Here is a 15983-nt window from a genome sequence, read left to right on the forward strand (position 1 = left end):
TTGTTGATAAACAATGTATGCAGGCAAGTGTATGAACAGGGATGCTACATAGTGATTACCGAGCCCAGAAGCTTGAAGACCTGTTTGAATAACAGAGTATAGAAGCCCAGCAGATAGACAAGATTAGTTCTATGTCTAGATTGTATTGAACAAATAGGAATCTGCTTTAGCATTTTAGATGTGAAGTTGCAGATAGATTTTATTACTGTTATTTTGTGAAAGTGACAGAAAATCTCTTAACCGAGTGGACTTAACAGTCTTATTTGTAAAACCCTCTAGCAAGGTGACATTCTGATTGAGTGTTTGAAATCCTTTAACAAGGTCACTTCTAACAAAGTGAAGATCCTAATAGATCTGAGGGAAATCCCTTAACCGGGTCACATCTATCAATGTGTTTGTAATCTTTAACAGGATTTGCTTTTAACCGAGCATACTCTAGAAGAGTATATTTCTTAGTGGGTCCAAAATCCCACAGTGGTTTTTCCCTATTTGGGTTTCCACGTTAAATCTGGTGTTATGAGGTTTATGATGTTTATATGCTTTTGAGTTTGCATGTTTAACAGTTTTGGTTATATTACTGAAATATATGTTACTGAGGTTGAATTTGATGTTTTTATGGATGATTAAGTTTGTATGATTCACCCCCCCCCCTCATCTTGTTGGCTATTGGATCTGTACTTATATTAAGTATCAGAACTATCACCTTTTTCTTTGGCTTCGCAAAATGGCGAAAGTGTCTAGCATAGCATTTTAAGCGCTTTCGCTGACTCACAGACGGCCTAGCTGGCATTTTGTTTCATCTCACAAAACAATGAATTAGAATAACATGGCATTTTATGCGCCTTCGCTGATTCGCAGACTACATGGCCAAAATTTTCTTTGGCCTTGCGAGATGGTGAAAGCAACTAACATGGTGTCTTATGTTGCTTCACTAATTTGTAGGTTGCATGGCCACCTTTTTCTATGGCCTCGTGAAATGACGAAAGCAACTTACATGGCATGTTAGTCTAATTCACTAATTCACAGGTTGGCTGGCCGTCATTTTCTTAGGCCTCGCGAAATGGCAAAAGCAACTAACACGCCATGTTAGTCTAATTCGTTGATTCACGAACTACATGGCCGCCATTTCCTTTTGCCCTGCAAAATGGCGAATTTGACTAACATGGCATGTTAGTCAATTTCGCTCATTTGCGGACTGCGTGGCCGACATTTCCTTTTGCCCCGCGAAATGACGAATTAAACTAACATGGCGTGTTAGTCGATTTTGCTGATTCACGGACTGCATGGCCGCCATTTCCTTTTGCCCTGTGAAACGGCAAATTCGAATAACATGGTTTGTTAGTCGATTTTGCTGATTTGCAGACTACATGGCCGCCATTTCCTTTTACCCCGCAAAACAATGAATTCGAATAATATGGCGTGTTAGTGGATTTCGCTGATTCGTGGACTATGTGGCTGCCATTTCCTTTTGCCCCGCTAAATGATGAATTAGACTAACATTGCGTGTTATGCACCTTTGCTATTTCGCGGACTGCCTAGCTGGCACTTTGTTTCATCTTTAGCATGTTTAATAACTTTGTTGATAGTTTCTACTATATGTAATTTATGTTCAATTTTTAAGTTTCCTTGTCGATCACTTATGAAATTATTATATACTATATGCTAGTGTTATAGACAGAGTCTAGTGCTCTCTTCAATTTTCTTGCCCCATTCCCTTTGATGACATGTAATGGATTGTTTATATTGTAACAATAATGTATTTCTAAAACCTAACCTCCTTAATTAATCTTATTGATCTATCTTAAATGAATCATTGACATACTTGCATCATCATGAAGGAGAGAAAATTGTCTTTAATCCAAGTCTTCACAATTTACACATCTACATTCCATATCTCACAACTTAATTTCATTGAATATCAAAATTGTATTATTAAAGAAATCAATACTATTCCTTTTAGAGTAGAGTTAATGATATGACATGTTTAGAGAAAGGATTATATTTATTAGATTTAAATTAACATATAAAGTGTTTTGGTTTCTAGACATATAAAGTTTATATAGACAAACAAATAAATTGTAAACATAACCGACACAAACATATAAATCGTAAACAAAATCGAGACAAAATGATGTACGAAGATTGGCTATGTAACCATAGAAATGAACTGTTTTATAAAAAGAGCATAGTCATATAGGATTAGTTATACAATTTTAATGAGAGGACCTCCTCTACATTGGGAATCTACTCGGTATCATGGAAAGAATGACGTGACATCCCCAATACTCTTATCGAAGCGTGGTACCAGGGCCCATCCACATCTCCAATGGGGTCTATCAACACACATGATGTGAAACCGAGGGAGATTCACTAACCAGTACGTAAGGGTGAAATACACTGGCCATAGTCGCCTATACAAAGTGACCATCCCTAGAATCATCGTTCGACCGAACAAGAGCACCTCTTCTATTTAAATAGTGTACATACTATCATTGGTATAATGTCTTCCCATGTGAACGGTCCACTCACTGGCCCGCCTGGGAGTTATCATTCGGATAATATCTGCAACAAGGATATCTAGGAGGCATTGAAATAACGCAGACTCTTGGTCGTTCTCTGCCAACATCTATAGCAATCTGCAGATACATACGATAAGAGTGTTAGTAATATAACTATAGCATTCAATAAATATAAGACGTAAGAGTGTTAAGCACTAAAAAATGTAAGACATAATCATACCATAAGAGTATTAATTATTTAACTAGAGCATTCAATAAATTGAAGACATAAAAGTAGAATACTAAAAATTAAGTTGCATAAAACCTGCGCCTATTGTCTGACGTGTATGTAAATGTCATTGACGGATGAACATGACGACAAAATGGGACCTGCATACAAAGATACATTATAAAGGATTGTTAGGGACAGTAATAGTAAACATTACAATGCAATTACAATAAACATAGTTGTTCCATATTACACAATAGGTTGAATGAAGAATAGCTAAACATGAAGCACATATATGACATAATTACAAATAGAAAGCTTAGTCTGAACAAATAATACCAAAATTTGTATCAGTGAGGATCATTCTGTGATCCCTGTCCATGTTAAAGACCATCAAAAGCCAATTGCCGATAAGGGCTCCTATGGCTAGGTGTTGAGGGGGTGCCAAACACTATCACACATATGTGTGGATCACTTTCATTGACTACAAGAATGCGTACAACATTCACATGTTTAGAAACCACTTAAAGGTGACACTAGAATACCAACCTGTATTAGACACAACCGATGCAGTGGCAAGGAAATGCGGTTCCGATGCTTGGTCCAATTGCCTCTTTCCCTTTCTCCTCCTAGAAGTCTCAAAGGGGAACTCAAAGGTGATAGGTTATTGAACATCATGACAGATCTCAGTCATAGTACTCTACCTATGTTGTCATCGATTGCGATGACGGACCTGACATACACTGAACCAAGGCCACATACGTTTGGTGGTTGTATTGGTTGGATCGCTAGAGGACTAAAATCAAATGACATGGCACTGCCATTCTGAAGATCAGCCATGAACCTATCCAGATAGCCTACAAATGCCATTAGTTTATCGCCTGATCCTGGAATTGTTTGCAACAACATGTTTAACTTTCTGCTTGCTTTGTTCCACATTACAGTGTCCACATCCTCTAAATTTGTATCTACATTTGAAATGCTATTGATGACAGGTTGAGGTGTTGGATTTTCATTAGTATTAGTAGATGTTGGAGTTGACATAGGAATGGGGTCTATATGAAACAAGATCTTAGAGTGAACTACACATCTTTTAAGTTAGCAAAAATCAATATTCATGAACATCCACTTACCCAGAGCACGTGAATCATCAAATGAATTGTTCATCATTGTAGCAACCTTCAACGCATGCTTGCACATGTTTCCTCACAAAATCCACAGGCATTCATAGATGTAGAAGCAATCCCCAAATTTACTAACCACATACCAGTTGCATGAGGACTGAATTTTCACCTAGTACCAACTAGGAGTAGTGTCGTCTAGAACACAATCGGCATCAAGATTTGCCTTTTCCCTCTCTATACTAGTTTGCAAATGTGTCAACCAATATTTTTTGATAAATCCAAAATGTTTCAATTCTAGCTTATGCTAGTAGAATGGTTCCACTTTATACACAAGTATAAAATATAAATTGTCCATCCTCCTCGAGCATGTCTTTTTATCATCTCTTAGGTGTAGCGACATCAACTTTCCATGGTATGATTCGATGGCATTATTTGTGTCCTTGTTAGCATGAGAAAAATTCCTGAAGTTTTTCACCCACATAGCTAGCCAAAAAAAATTGAAAAAATGATTAAAAATAGCAGTAGGATGTCAACTACCAAACGACAACCAAAATAGTTAACAAGTCATAAAGCCAAATCGAAGGTAATGTCCAACTCACCAATATGGCCTTCTGCTTGACACCATGTGTTGTAGAAGTACTCTAGAAAACATGGTTGATCACTAAATTCAGTAAAGAAAGTGTGCAACTCTTGCACAATGCTCTCTTCACTTTCATGCATTGGCACCATTATTGCCCCTAGATGACAAAAAATGTCCATTCCTCTTTCCTTCGTTGCATACTTGTACACATTATTCAGCCATGCTCGACGCACGTGCCAAATACAAAGTATGACACAACATTAAAAAACACTCCTGTTATGAACTAAACATTTAATTGAGCCCCCTCATTTCAAATAAAACATAGACCAGCGTATCATAATAATTGATTTTATGTAGACAAACATTTCTCTCTTGCACTTACTCTATTGCATGAATCTTTGCACTCACATCATCTATGATAAATGCATTGATCCTCCAATCAGGCCTCTTTCCCTTTTCTCATCTCTGCAACTCCATCAACTACACCTAAATATCCCTGATCTTGTTCCTCGATGTCACAGCCCATGCAACAGGCACCCCCGCTTGTTTCTTGTCTAAAACAAGACATGAATACAACTGATACAGTTTTAAATAGAAAACACGAAGATCATGAGCATCCACAAATCAAATGGCCTTCTTGAAAACATGTTAAGTTCGAAGAGACTTACCCCATATTTTTTTGTTGCAAATGTCGAATCCATTGAGATGATTGAGTCATGCGAGAATCAAACCATCATGTCAAGCATCCAAGATGTTTGTATTCCCATAATGAAAGGTCTGTTGGCACCTTCTGGTTGGTGGAAAAAAATGAAATTAGCCTCATCTTGGTTTTTCCATTCTAAGATTTTAGTGGCATCGTGTACATGCTTTTGTGACCGAATAGAATGGACCCTCATTGTCATGTTGATAATATCCTTGCGTGTGATGAATGAATCTCTCTTCTTCAACATGTCATGAAAAATAGGATCATCAAGATGTATGTCCATAATAGCATCAATGCTGACATCCATCAGCAGCAACCTCTCTATATATGCTTTGCATTCATCCGAAAGTTTTGGTGCAAATTGAGAGCACAACTCATTGCTGCTATCATCCACGCCATGAAAAGCTTCACCATTCTTCTCTATGTGCAATGGTTGCTTCAATATCAAGATGGCCACATCCAGCCTACCATATAACACCTTAACAATGAAGTGGCATGTACAACCTCTTTTTTTTAATATGTCTGAGTGTGCTTCTTATTCGTTGGCTTTTTCCTATTGTCTTCTTGTCCATATGAACACCAATACCTTCAAAAACAACTGTCCTAAAATATCAACAAGAGTCGTAATGTCATTAAACATAGACAAAGAATAGGAAAGAATGTGTGTACTAACCAGGTGTACATCTTTGTTGTATGCATGTTGTACACAACACTATTGTGATCACTCTGCCGCTTTTGGAGAAATTTGGTTTCAACACCTTCACGCAATGCTTTCCCTCTAATGAATGCATCCAATCTACCGAGTGGAATTGCTACACAGAGGTCTATCATTGAATCATTTTCGACACAAATTGGCATCCACTGAATATCTCTTGAAGAGAAATGACACAAACCTTCACCACCATCTTGAACTTCCAATACCATAATGTGTAAAAGACGTGCAGAGTGGAAAAGTTTTTGGACTAGGGACAGTGTGAGGCTAGTTTCACAGAGAAAACAATCATTGTAAGCACAGTTTTTGTTAATAATATTTTGTAAGCATAGTTTTTGTCGATAATATTTTGGATAGATTTTGTAAATTTGGTGTTGATGACTTGTTGTACTTTGCGCTTTCATGTTTTATAATTGTTGTAATAAGTTAACTATAGTTTGAAGTTAAAAAAATCAAAGGTAAAGTATTGTAAGGTACATGGACTGATTCGCCCGCACTCTCAATCTTGTGGTATGTTAAACACATTTCAATTGATATGAGAATCCACATCTTGTCCCAGTTATAGTCAAACCATGTTATATTGATTCAATGATGTTAGAACAAGATTGAAGACGTTCCATAACCAAATTGCAATGTTGTTTGATGCTAAATGCAGTGTTAACTCATTGATAACTATTTTTTATCACCTTGCTCTTTGTTCTTGTTTACTTAGTGATTTTTCTCTTTCTTTATTCACATGATTTAGAATTACGTAGGACTCTCCTTTATATACAAAACAATTTGGCATGAATCTTGTCAAGTTGCAATCACTATGATCCTACAAAATCAACACTAAAGGTGGGTAAAAGATATAATTGCGGTCAAGGTTACTCTTATACTATTTAACTAGGTTTAGGACAACAATTAGAAATAAAGCAAATAACTAAAACTAAAAAACTAAACAACTTTTATGCATAATCATCCCAAATAAAGTTGAAAAATTAAAAGCATAAAACTATGCAAGTGGGAGGAATTACTAAACAATATTCCAACATTGAGAACGTCATATATATATTGAAATGCTCATATTTGTTATAGAACAATTTCATGCACATAGAATGAAAAACAATTTTTATTTTTTTTCACCATATATATTGAAATCCTCCAATTTCTTACCGAGCCAGAATAGAAACTCAATTGTGCTACAAGAATTTAATTGTATTTGTAGTCATATATATTGAAATATTTTAAATTGATGTTATAGAACAATTTCATGAACATACAATAAAAAACATATGTTTTTTCACCATATATAATGAAATGCTCAAATTTCTATCCTAGAAGGACTTAATTTGTAGAGGAACTAACATGGTTTAAGTTATATAATCTTCCATTGGAGTACCAGTCAAATGAGTGCTTAACAAAAATTGGGGTTGTGCTAAGGAAAACCTTGGAGATTGATATGTGCAACCCTAATTTATGCATGAATCCAAATTGATAGCAATCATGGAAATTTTGACTCAAATTACAATAAATAGAATTTCATTACATGGGATTAAGAGAGAGATCCCAAAATATTTTGCTTGAAATGCAAATGTTATTCTCACAATAAAAGCTCTTGCACTTGATGACCTCGCAGGACCATCATACGATGGATCCCCAAAGATATATGCTGACAAGACCCTTATCAATCCCTAACTCAAGAAACACCTAAGGACAATACAAGGAAGCAAGAATTAGACTCCCATTCCTTTTTGAATGTCATATGGCTTAATCTACATAATCTATGAATCCACTTAAGCTTAGTCCACAGTAAATTGTCTATACCCCTGTCCCTTTTCCTGCCCTTGCTTTTGGGTATGGATCTTTCACTGGATCAATGACTGGATCTACAGATAGATCTGTAAATGGAACCAAGCAAAGGTATACTGCAGGATCTCGGTAGCATACAGTGATAGGTCCCGATATGCTGCTAGCTCGTATGGATACCCTATGAAACAAATGGATACCCTATGAATCAAAGGGAAAGAATGTTGAACATGAAGAAATGGGGGACTCAAAATTAGAGGATGTCGATAAGAATGATGAGATGGACATCATTTATCCTAGAAGAATCAATCAATTGATGACCAATCTCATCAACATTAGTAAAAAATTGTCAATATCAAAAAACAAATAAGCGTAAAAGAGAAGATAAAGCTTTAAATGATGATTAAGAAAACAATCTAATCAGATATAAAGGAGTCCCCTCCGTTAGAGAGCCATGAAGATATTAAAATAGAATATTAGGGACTTAAATGCCCCTAACAAGCAACACATAGAATTTCAAACATCCAAACTACCTAGAGTACATCTCTATCCACTCCAATAAAAATTTAGAACAAAGCAATAAATTACTTCCAAAATCTCTTGGATGAGGAAAAATTAGTGAACAAAATTAATAATGATATCCTAGAGAATGTACCAACCATAATTAAAAATGAAAGAAAATGAATTATTGTCAGCACTGTTACTCTCAACAAAGTGAAAAGTGTTCATCTTCTCCCAAAATTACAACACTAGTCCTTTGATCTATGTTGGAACTTAGATGTCCTCCCAAAAGCCAGAGCATTCACATGTTCAGTGCTACACAACGGGATATTATTTGGGGATAGACCAATCAAAATAGGGTTCATTGGGCCTTTCCAATGTCCTTTTTCTGAACTCCACAAAAAAATGATGGATAATTTATTATTACAATTCCCCATTGCATTATCATAGGAATGTTGGGAATAGATGCATAAAAGGTTGATCTTGATTGACATTTATTTGGATTCATAGTTTGTAATCAGAGTAGTGGCTTCTCCAATCACAATTAGTTGGAAAACAAAGATGTGGTAAAAATCAATTCCTAATGTAGAGATCTAGCTTTGATTGATATTCAATTTTTTACATAGATGAGGAAGGGAATGTAATCAAGGAAATCAATGGGAATATTCATCTACAATAGACTCACATCCATGATGCAATGCTTTTGGCGATATTCTTATATAATGTGGTGAGAATTATGGGGATGACAAATGGGTTATTTCTACAACTAACCACTATGTGGTTTCAAAACTAAGAAAGGAAGTAAACAATGTCATTTCAACCTTAAGTATGGATCCTTATTTTAGAATTTTTAGTAAGTGGAATGGGGAAACTACATTTTGAAGTCTTAACCTCAATAAATTTTATTGTAGTCTTTATAATCTAGAGGACATGGTAAGGGAAATCATCAGATGTAGAAGTCAACAAAGATAGTAAATCATCCAATCATCAACACACATAAAGAACAATCATAACACAAGTAAATGGACCAGCAACAACATCATTAGTGTTTGAGTTGCTCCCTCTAGATGTGAGCTTGTTGTAGCTAACCATTCAACACCTCTAACTCAAGCCGACTCTAGGAGTGATATCCCATCTTGGGAATTGTATATAGCAACATTGGAATTGATATCCAAAATAGAGAATATAGAATATGAGATAGAGAACAATTTCATGCACATAGAATCAAAAGACAATTTTTATTTTTTATCACCATATATATTGAGATCCTCCAATTTCTTACTGAGCCAGAATAGAAACTCAATTGTGCTACAAGAATTTAATTTTATTTGTAGTCATATATATTGAAATGCTTGAATTTGATGTTATAGAACAATTTCATGCACATACAATAAAAAACATATGTTTTTTAACCATATATAATGAAATGCTCAAATTTCTTATCGAACAACTTCAAAATAGGGAAGATAAGAGTATCAATTGTTGTCAACAATTTTTATTTTTGTCCGATAAAACTATATTTTATATTAATTCTGAAAATGTTTTCATTCTAAAAGAAAAACCTCCACAGCTAGCCGACTAGACTATCAAAGTCGGTATACATAACAGTCCATACATAACACATTGAAAAACATTTTAAAAAAAACTTAGTCCTTGCTTTAAAAAAGGCTATATGTTCCATCTTGCTACTCCACATGAACAGTCACCATGCCCTCTTCCACATCCATCACTTCCATGTTCCTCACTTGGTTCATTTATGTCTCCCTACTGGAGCCTTCACTGAACTCCAACACACGACCCTGCTTAGTTGTTCCTCTTCCACAAGGTCGACCCCGTTGTTTTGTGCGTGTAGGAACCATTCGTTGCACAAGTTCTCTATATTCCAACCAAGGTTCCCATTTTTCCATCTCCACACGGACTTTCCAGACATCAATCATCTCAAGATATTGCACAATAGCATGCATTCCAACCTGTGATACACTTCTTCTTGCCTCTTTATCGAATGTGGCACTCTAGAGAAAGAACGGTCACAAGGGAGGAGTGAATTCACTCACGTGAATCCACACTTCGTCCATACTATCAAAGCCATCCATGTCTCATGCCAAACTTAATAAACCTTCCATTCCCCTAGCCATTCCTTCTTGACACACCTGTTCATGATTTCTCTGACTATCACAACAGGTCGAAGCTCCAGACACCATGCCATAAATAGAGACACTATGTCTGAATTCGTTATGTACTTCCGTTCACTGTCTAGATGCTCGGGTTCAAGGATTAACTTCACCACAAAAAGGAATCCTTTGTCTTCATAGATGAACAGGTTCATCAACCTATCATCACTTATTCCTCCCCAAAATGCGACCTATGTTTTGCTTGTCTCTAAAGAAAAGTTGGCCTCCATATTTGAATTCAAGATACCTGTAATTCCAAAATGAACATGCAAATCTATCAAACTAACAACGACGTCTCTAAATTATTTGAATTTTTATCAACCTATGCGTTAATTTTTTAGTGCTTTCTAATAACTAAATTCATCTACCACAAGTTTCATGTTATTCTAGAATCTAAGTACTTGTATTCTGCACCATAGTCTATGGACATGTTTGTACACTTACACATATCCATTATATCCTAAAAAGACCTTGGATTCATATGATGCACACAGCTAATAGAAAGTTTCATTCTGATATCGACTAACAAGGTGTGTTATGCGCTTTCACAATTTTGTGCATGACCGCTCTAAAACGACAGTATGGATTGACTAACACGTGTGTTAGTCACATGTTTTACACTGTCAATTTTGCAATAAATGACATTGATTGAAAAACACATCGCTAACACCTTGTACGATAGGTCCATTTTGGAGGGGCCCATTTTGGAGGGTCGCAACTATTGTGGTTCCAAACAGACCTTTCATACAACGGGATAGCAATGTGTTAGTCAATCGCAACCATTTATTGCAAAACTGACGGTGTAAAATGCATGACTAACATGCGTGTTAGTCAATCCATTTTGTCATTTTTGAGCCAGAATAGGTACGTCCATTTTGGATCCAGAATAGCTCTAGCCACGAAAGACGGCAACAGACTCCCTAACAGTGCTGAAGACTAACACCGCGTGTAATGCGCTTTCATAATGTCGCGACTTTACGGGTGAATGCCATTTGTTGACTTGTGAGACACGATTGTGCCTAATACACTGTGTTAATTGATTTTGCACATTTGTGGATGACCTGTGTTCGAGGCATCTAACCCTAACGGGACCCATCGGGGCTTTGTCCTGTCTATTCTGGCTTCAAAAAAGATGAATTTGTCAGACTAATAAGATGTGTTATGCATTCTCTGTCATCGAATAAAAATTCTACGGTTGACATTTACGACTAACATTGTGTTAGTTGCGTCGTACCACTTTGTGGATGCCAAAACTTAACACGACTTCTAACCCTAACGTGGCTAACCCTAACCCGACTTATAACCCTAACGCGGCTAACCCTAACGTGAATAATCCTAACCCGGCTTCTAACCCTAACACAACTAACCCTAACGCGGTTGAACCTAATGTGAATACCTAATGCGGCTTCTAATTGTGGGCTGGCTTCTAACCCAATCCCACCCATCCAATCCAAAATCTATAGTTACAAAGATTTTCTTTGGCCTCGCAAAATGATGAAATTGTCTAACATATCGTGTTATGCACCTTCGCTGATTCGTGGACTGCATGTCCACCTTTTTCTATGGCCTCGTGAAATAGAAAATTAGACTATCATGGCATGTTATGTGCCTTCATTGATTCGCGGACTGCGTGTCCACCTTTTTCTATGGCCTCATGAAACAGAGAATTAGACTATCATGGCGTGTTATGCACCTTTGTTGACTCGCGAACTGTCTATCTGCCTTTTTCTATGGCCTCGCAAAATGGTGAATTAGACAAAAATGGTGTGTTATGCGCCTTTGCATATTCGCGGATGACCTGGCTTGAAAACGGGCCAATCAACGGCTGCGTCTATTATGGCTTCAAAACAGACCAGGACTGTCTATTATGACGCATAATACAAAAACCTACGGTTCGAAAGGGCCGACCCAATACCATGGCTTGTTAGTCGGGAGTCACGACGTAAGAATTTTTGGAGCCAGCATACATGCGTCTCGCACGGTCTCTAACCCTAACGCGACGGTACACATCTATTCTGGCTCCAAAATAGGCAAATTTTTGACATAGGCTGAAGCTATTTGGACTACATATAGAAGCAAACAAGAAACACAAACAAATAATACAAACCCTGATGATTTTAAACAAAATCCAAATAGAAACAAGAAAAATATGAGTTATAAAGGCAGATTTCAACATACCTCACGCCCACCACGACACATAAAACTACAGTCCCAGAAATCCACCCTCAATAATGAGCCTTCAACAATCAGACGCCCTTCAACAATGAGCCAGAATATATGCAGCCTGCTTCAACAAGAGCCCTTCAACAATGAGCCAGAATAGATGCAGCCTATGCTTCAACAATGTTGAAGACATGGAAAAAAGAAGACTAATGCGCGATGAAAACATTATTGTTGAAGCCCTTCAACAATAATGTTTTCATCGTGCATTAGTCTTCTTTTTTCCACGTTAGGCAAAAAATGGCACCACGTTCTCTGACGAAGGTACATTTTTCGAAAGTGGTGCCCTCTTTTTCTCATCGATATGTCATCTGAATGTGGTTTCTTAAATCGCCGACGGTTTTTTATTATTTTATGGCTTTTTTTGAAGCCCGCACCCTCTTTTTCCTGTCGGTATGTTGTCCGAACGTGATTTCTTCAGTCGCCGAGGGTTGTTTTTTTTTATTTTGGCTTTTAATGTGTGTGTTATGCACAAAATACTGCCGCCAACCCCTAAGCGAGCCACAACCATCCTCTGACATGTCCACGTAATTTCGCGTGGGGCTCGACGATTGAAACCAGCAAGTCCACGACAACTCCACGTCACATATTGTGGGTCCGGCCGCTACGGCAAATTGGCATGGTATGCATGTCTCAGACATTTATGTTGATGCATGTTGTTGGTATGACATGTCACTTTTGGAGCCAAAATAGATGTGTCTGCATAGATATGGCATATCTTCAAGTGATCTTTTAGGATATGTTAATGGTAGACCCCACTTGTAAAGTTTTTTATTTTTTAATGGTGATTGATATTTCCATTTTTGGATAAACATGTAAGACTCATGTACACTTTATAAATGGCATCACTCTCTACACACTATCATTCCACCATATAGTACAAGTGACATGATATTCTCTTTTTGCCATTGATTGTTTTTGTGTTTTTTATTTTCTAAAGTAATTTTTTTAATTATTATTTTTATCATCTAGTTACTTTTCTTGATAATTGAAGATGTGTTGGAGAATTTCAAAGAAAGAGATGGGCAGTTCTTGAGTTCAAATACTCAGTCACATGAGGAGATAAGATCAGTATTAAATTTGTTTCGTGCTTTACTCATTTCATTTCCTTATGACAAAGTCATGGATGAGGCTAAAGTCTTTGCAACTACATATTTAAAACAAGTTATGTCAAAGATTGATGATGCTAGTCTTTTACAAGAGGTATCTGATACACATATTTTGCAGATCAATGCTTGTGATTTCTTTTTTTCTCATTATGTTAAAAACTTATGTTGTGCAACAGATAAAATTCAATTTGGAGTATGATTGGTACACCAATTTTCCTAGATTGGAAACAAGGAATTATATTGACATATATGGAGCAAACACTTCATGGTATGGCAATCTAAGACATCCAAGTAATTTCTCGTTAGTATTTCATTTTAAGCTTTCTAAATACTTTTTCAAGGACATTATTTTTCATGTATGTTGCTTTCGTATGCAGGATTTCATGCTTGACTAACAAGAAGATTTTAGACTTGGCAAAATTAGACTTCAATATTGTGCAATTTGGTGCAACAAAGAGAACTTCAACTACTCTCAAGGTTATTAAAATATATACCAACAAAGTAACTATTATTTTCTTTGGCTTACATAGAGTTTAATTGAAATTGGATTAGTATTAGTGTTCACAAAGAGCAACAAAAATATGAGATAAATGAGTCACACTTAAATGGAGCCTATGAAAATCCTTAATAATAAAGTGGGTAGATATTTTAGTGCTAGATCACCCCACCATCCAAATGGGAGGTCATAGGCTTGTTTCCTAATTGGTTTTACAAACATAGGAAGAGCCCCATGCACAAAATGGTGCTTAGGAAGGTGTTGAAACTTATTAATGAGCCTACTAAAAATCTTGATAAACTAGAGGCAGAGAACCTAAGCATGCACAGAGTCCTAATTGGTTCATGAATTGTAAAAATGATAACATTTACTAAAAAATAAGTTAAGAGAGCTCATGCCTATGACACCTCTGAAATAAGTTTATATAATTTTTCATGTGTTTAGGTGGTGGATGGAGTCAAATGTTCCTCAATTAGATTTTGCTCGTAATTGATATGTAGAATTTTTTTTTTTGGCTGCAAGAGGGTGTATAGAACCAAAGTATTCTGAATTTTATTTTTGGTTGCAAGAGGGTCTATAGAACCAAAGTATTCTTCTTTCATAATTGTCTTTGCAAAAATTTGTTCTCTTGCAACAGTTATGGATGATATATATGACACATATGGGACACTCAATGAGCTCAAACTCTTCACAAATATGGTTAAAAGGTGACAAATATTATCTAAGCTACCTCTACAATAAAAATTCAAATGGTTATTAATAGTAAGGATATTTTAGAAATAAATATTATTTTTTAATAATATAATTCTATGTTTTCATTGGGCTAGATGGGATCCCTCTACTATAGATTATCTTCCTAGGTATATGAAAGTTGTGTTCATAGCTTTTTATGAAATGATGAATGAAATGGCACAAGAGGCAATCAAGACCCAAGGTCGAGATACAATTGACTATTCTAGAAAAGTTGTAAGTACTTGTAAATACTATATTAACCTTTTAAAGTGTTGGACAATATCCTTTCATGTAGAAAAACAAAGAGTCCATAAATGATGTTCATATGTAATGTAGTGGGAGGTTTCCTTGGATTCTTTTATGCAAGAAGCAAAGTGGCTTTCTATAGGTCATATACCAACTTTTGAGGAGTATTTGGAGAATGGAAAAATAAGTGTTGGTGGTCGAATACTTATTCTACAACCTCTCTTAACATTCGATGCACTTCTTCTTGAAAATATTCTTCCAAGAATTGATTTTCCTTCAAGGTTCAATGAGATTTTAGCAATGACCTTTCGATTAAGTAATGATATTAATAGTTTCAAGGTATGATGGAAATATTACTAACTTAAATCTCTTTATATAAATCCTATTTTATCATGAAGAAAGAACAAAATTAAAATTCTAATGTGTGATGACATACAGGTTGAAGTTGTTAGGGGTGAAGAAGCTTCATGTGTACGATGTTATATGAGAGATAATCCTGGATCAACAGAAGAAGAGGCTTTGGATTATCTCAATTATTTAAAGGAAAAATTACTCAAAGAACTAACTTGGGAATATTTGAAACCAGATAATGTACCAACATGTAGTAAGGATCACACAATTTCTATATCAAGAGGGTTTTAGTTATTCTATAGAGAGATGGATTCACTATTTCCACCAAAGATACGAGAGACCATATTATGAAAATCTTGGTCTAACTATTCCAATGTAATTTCAACTCTTGAATAATTATAATTGCTAAGGTGGTAAGGAAATATATTAGGTAGAGGTTAATGATTACATAATAATGGTTAATGAACATATTTAATTAATGTAATGATTTTGTCAAAATAATCTATGTAATGTATAACTTCAA

General features: G+C 35.8%; 1 pseudogene; it reads left to right on the plus strand.

Moving 5' to 3' along the window:
* The window catches only part of LOC131067927 (alpha pinene synthase, chloroplastic-like), a 37609-nt pseudogene extending 21858 nt beyond the window's left edge, over nucleotides 1-15751 (plus strand).
* Nucleotides 15752-15983: the final 232 nt, after the last annotated feature.

The sequence above is a fragment of the Cryptomeria japonica genome, chromosome 6 (genome assembly GCF_030272615.1).
Source record: "Cryptomeria japonica chromosome 6, Sugi_1.0, whole genome shotgun sequence".
Classification (NCBI taxonomy): domain Eukaryota; kingdom Viridiplantae; phylum Streptophyta; class Pinopsida; order Cupressales; family Cupressaceae; genus Cryptomeria; species Cryptomeria japonica.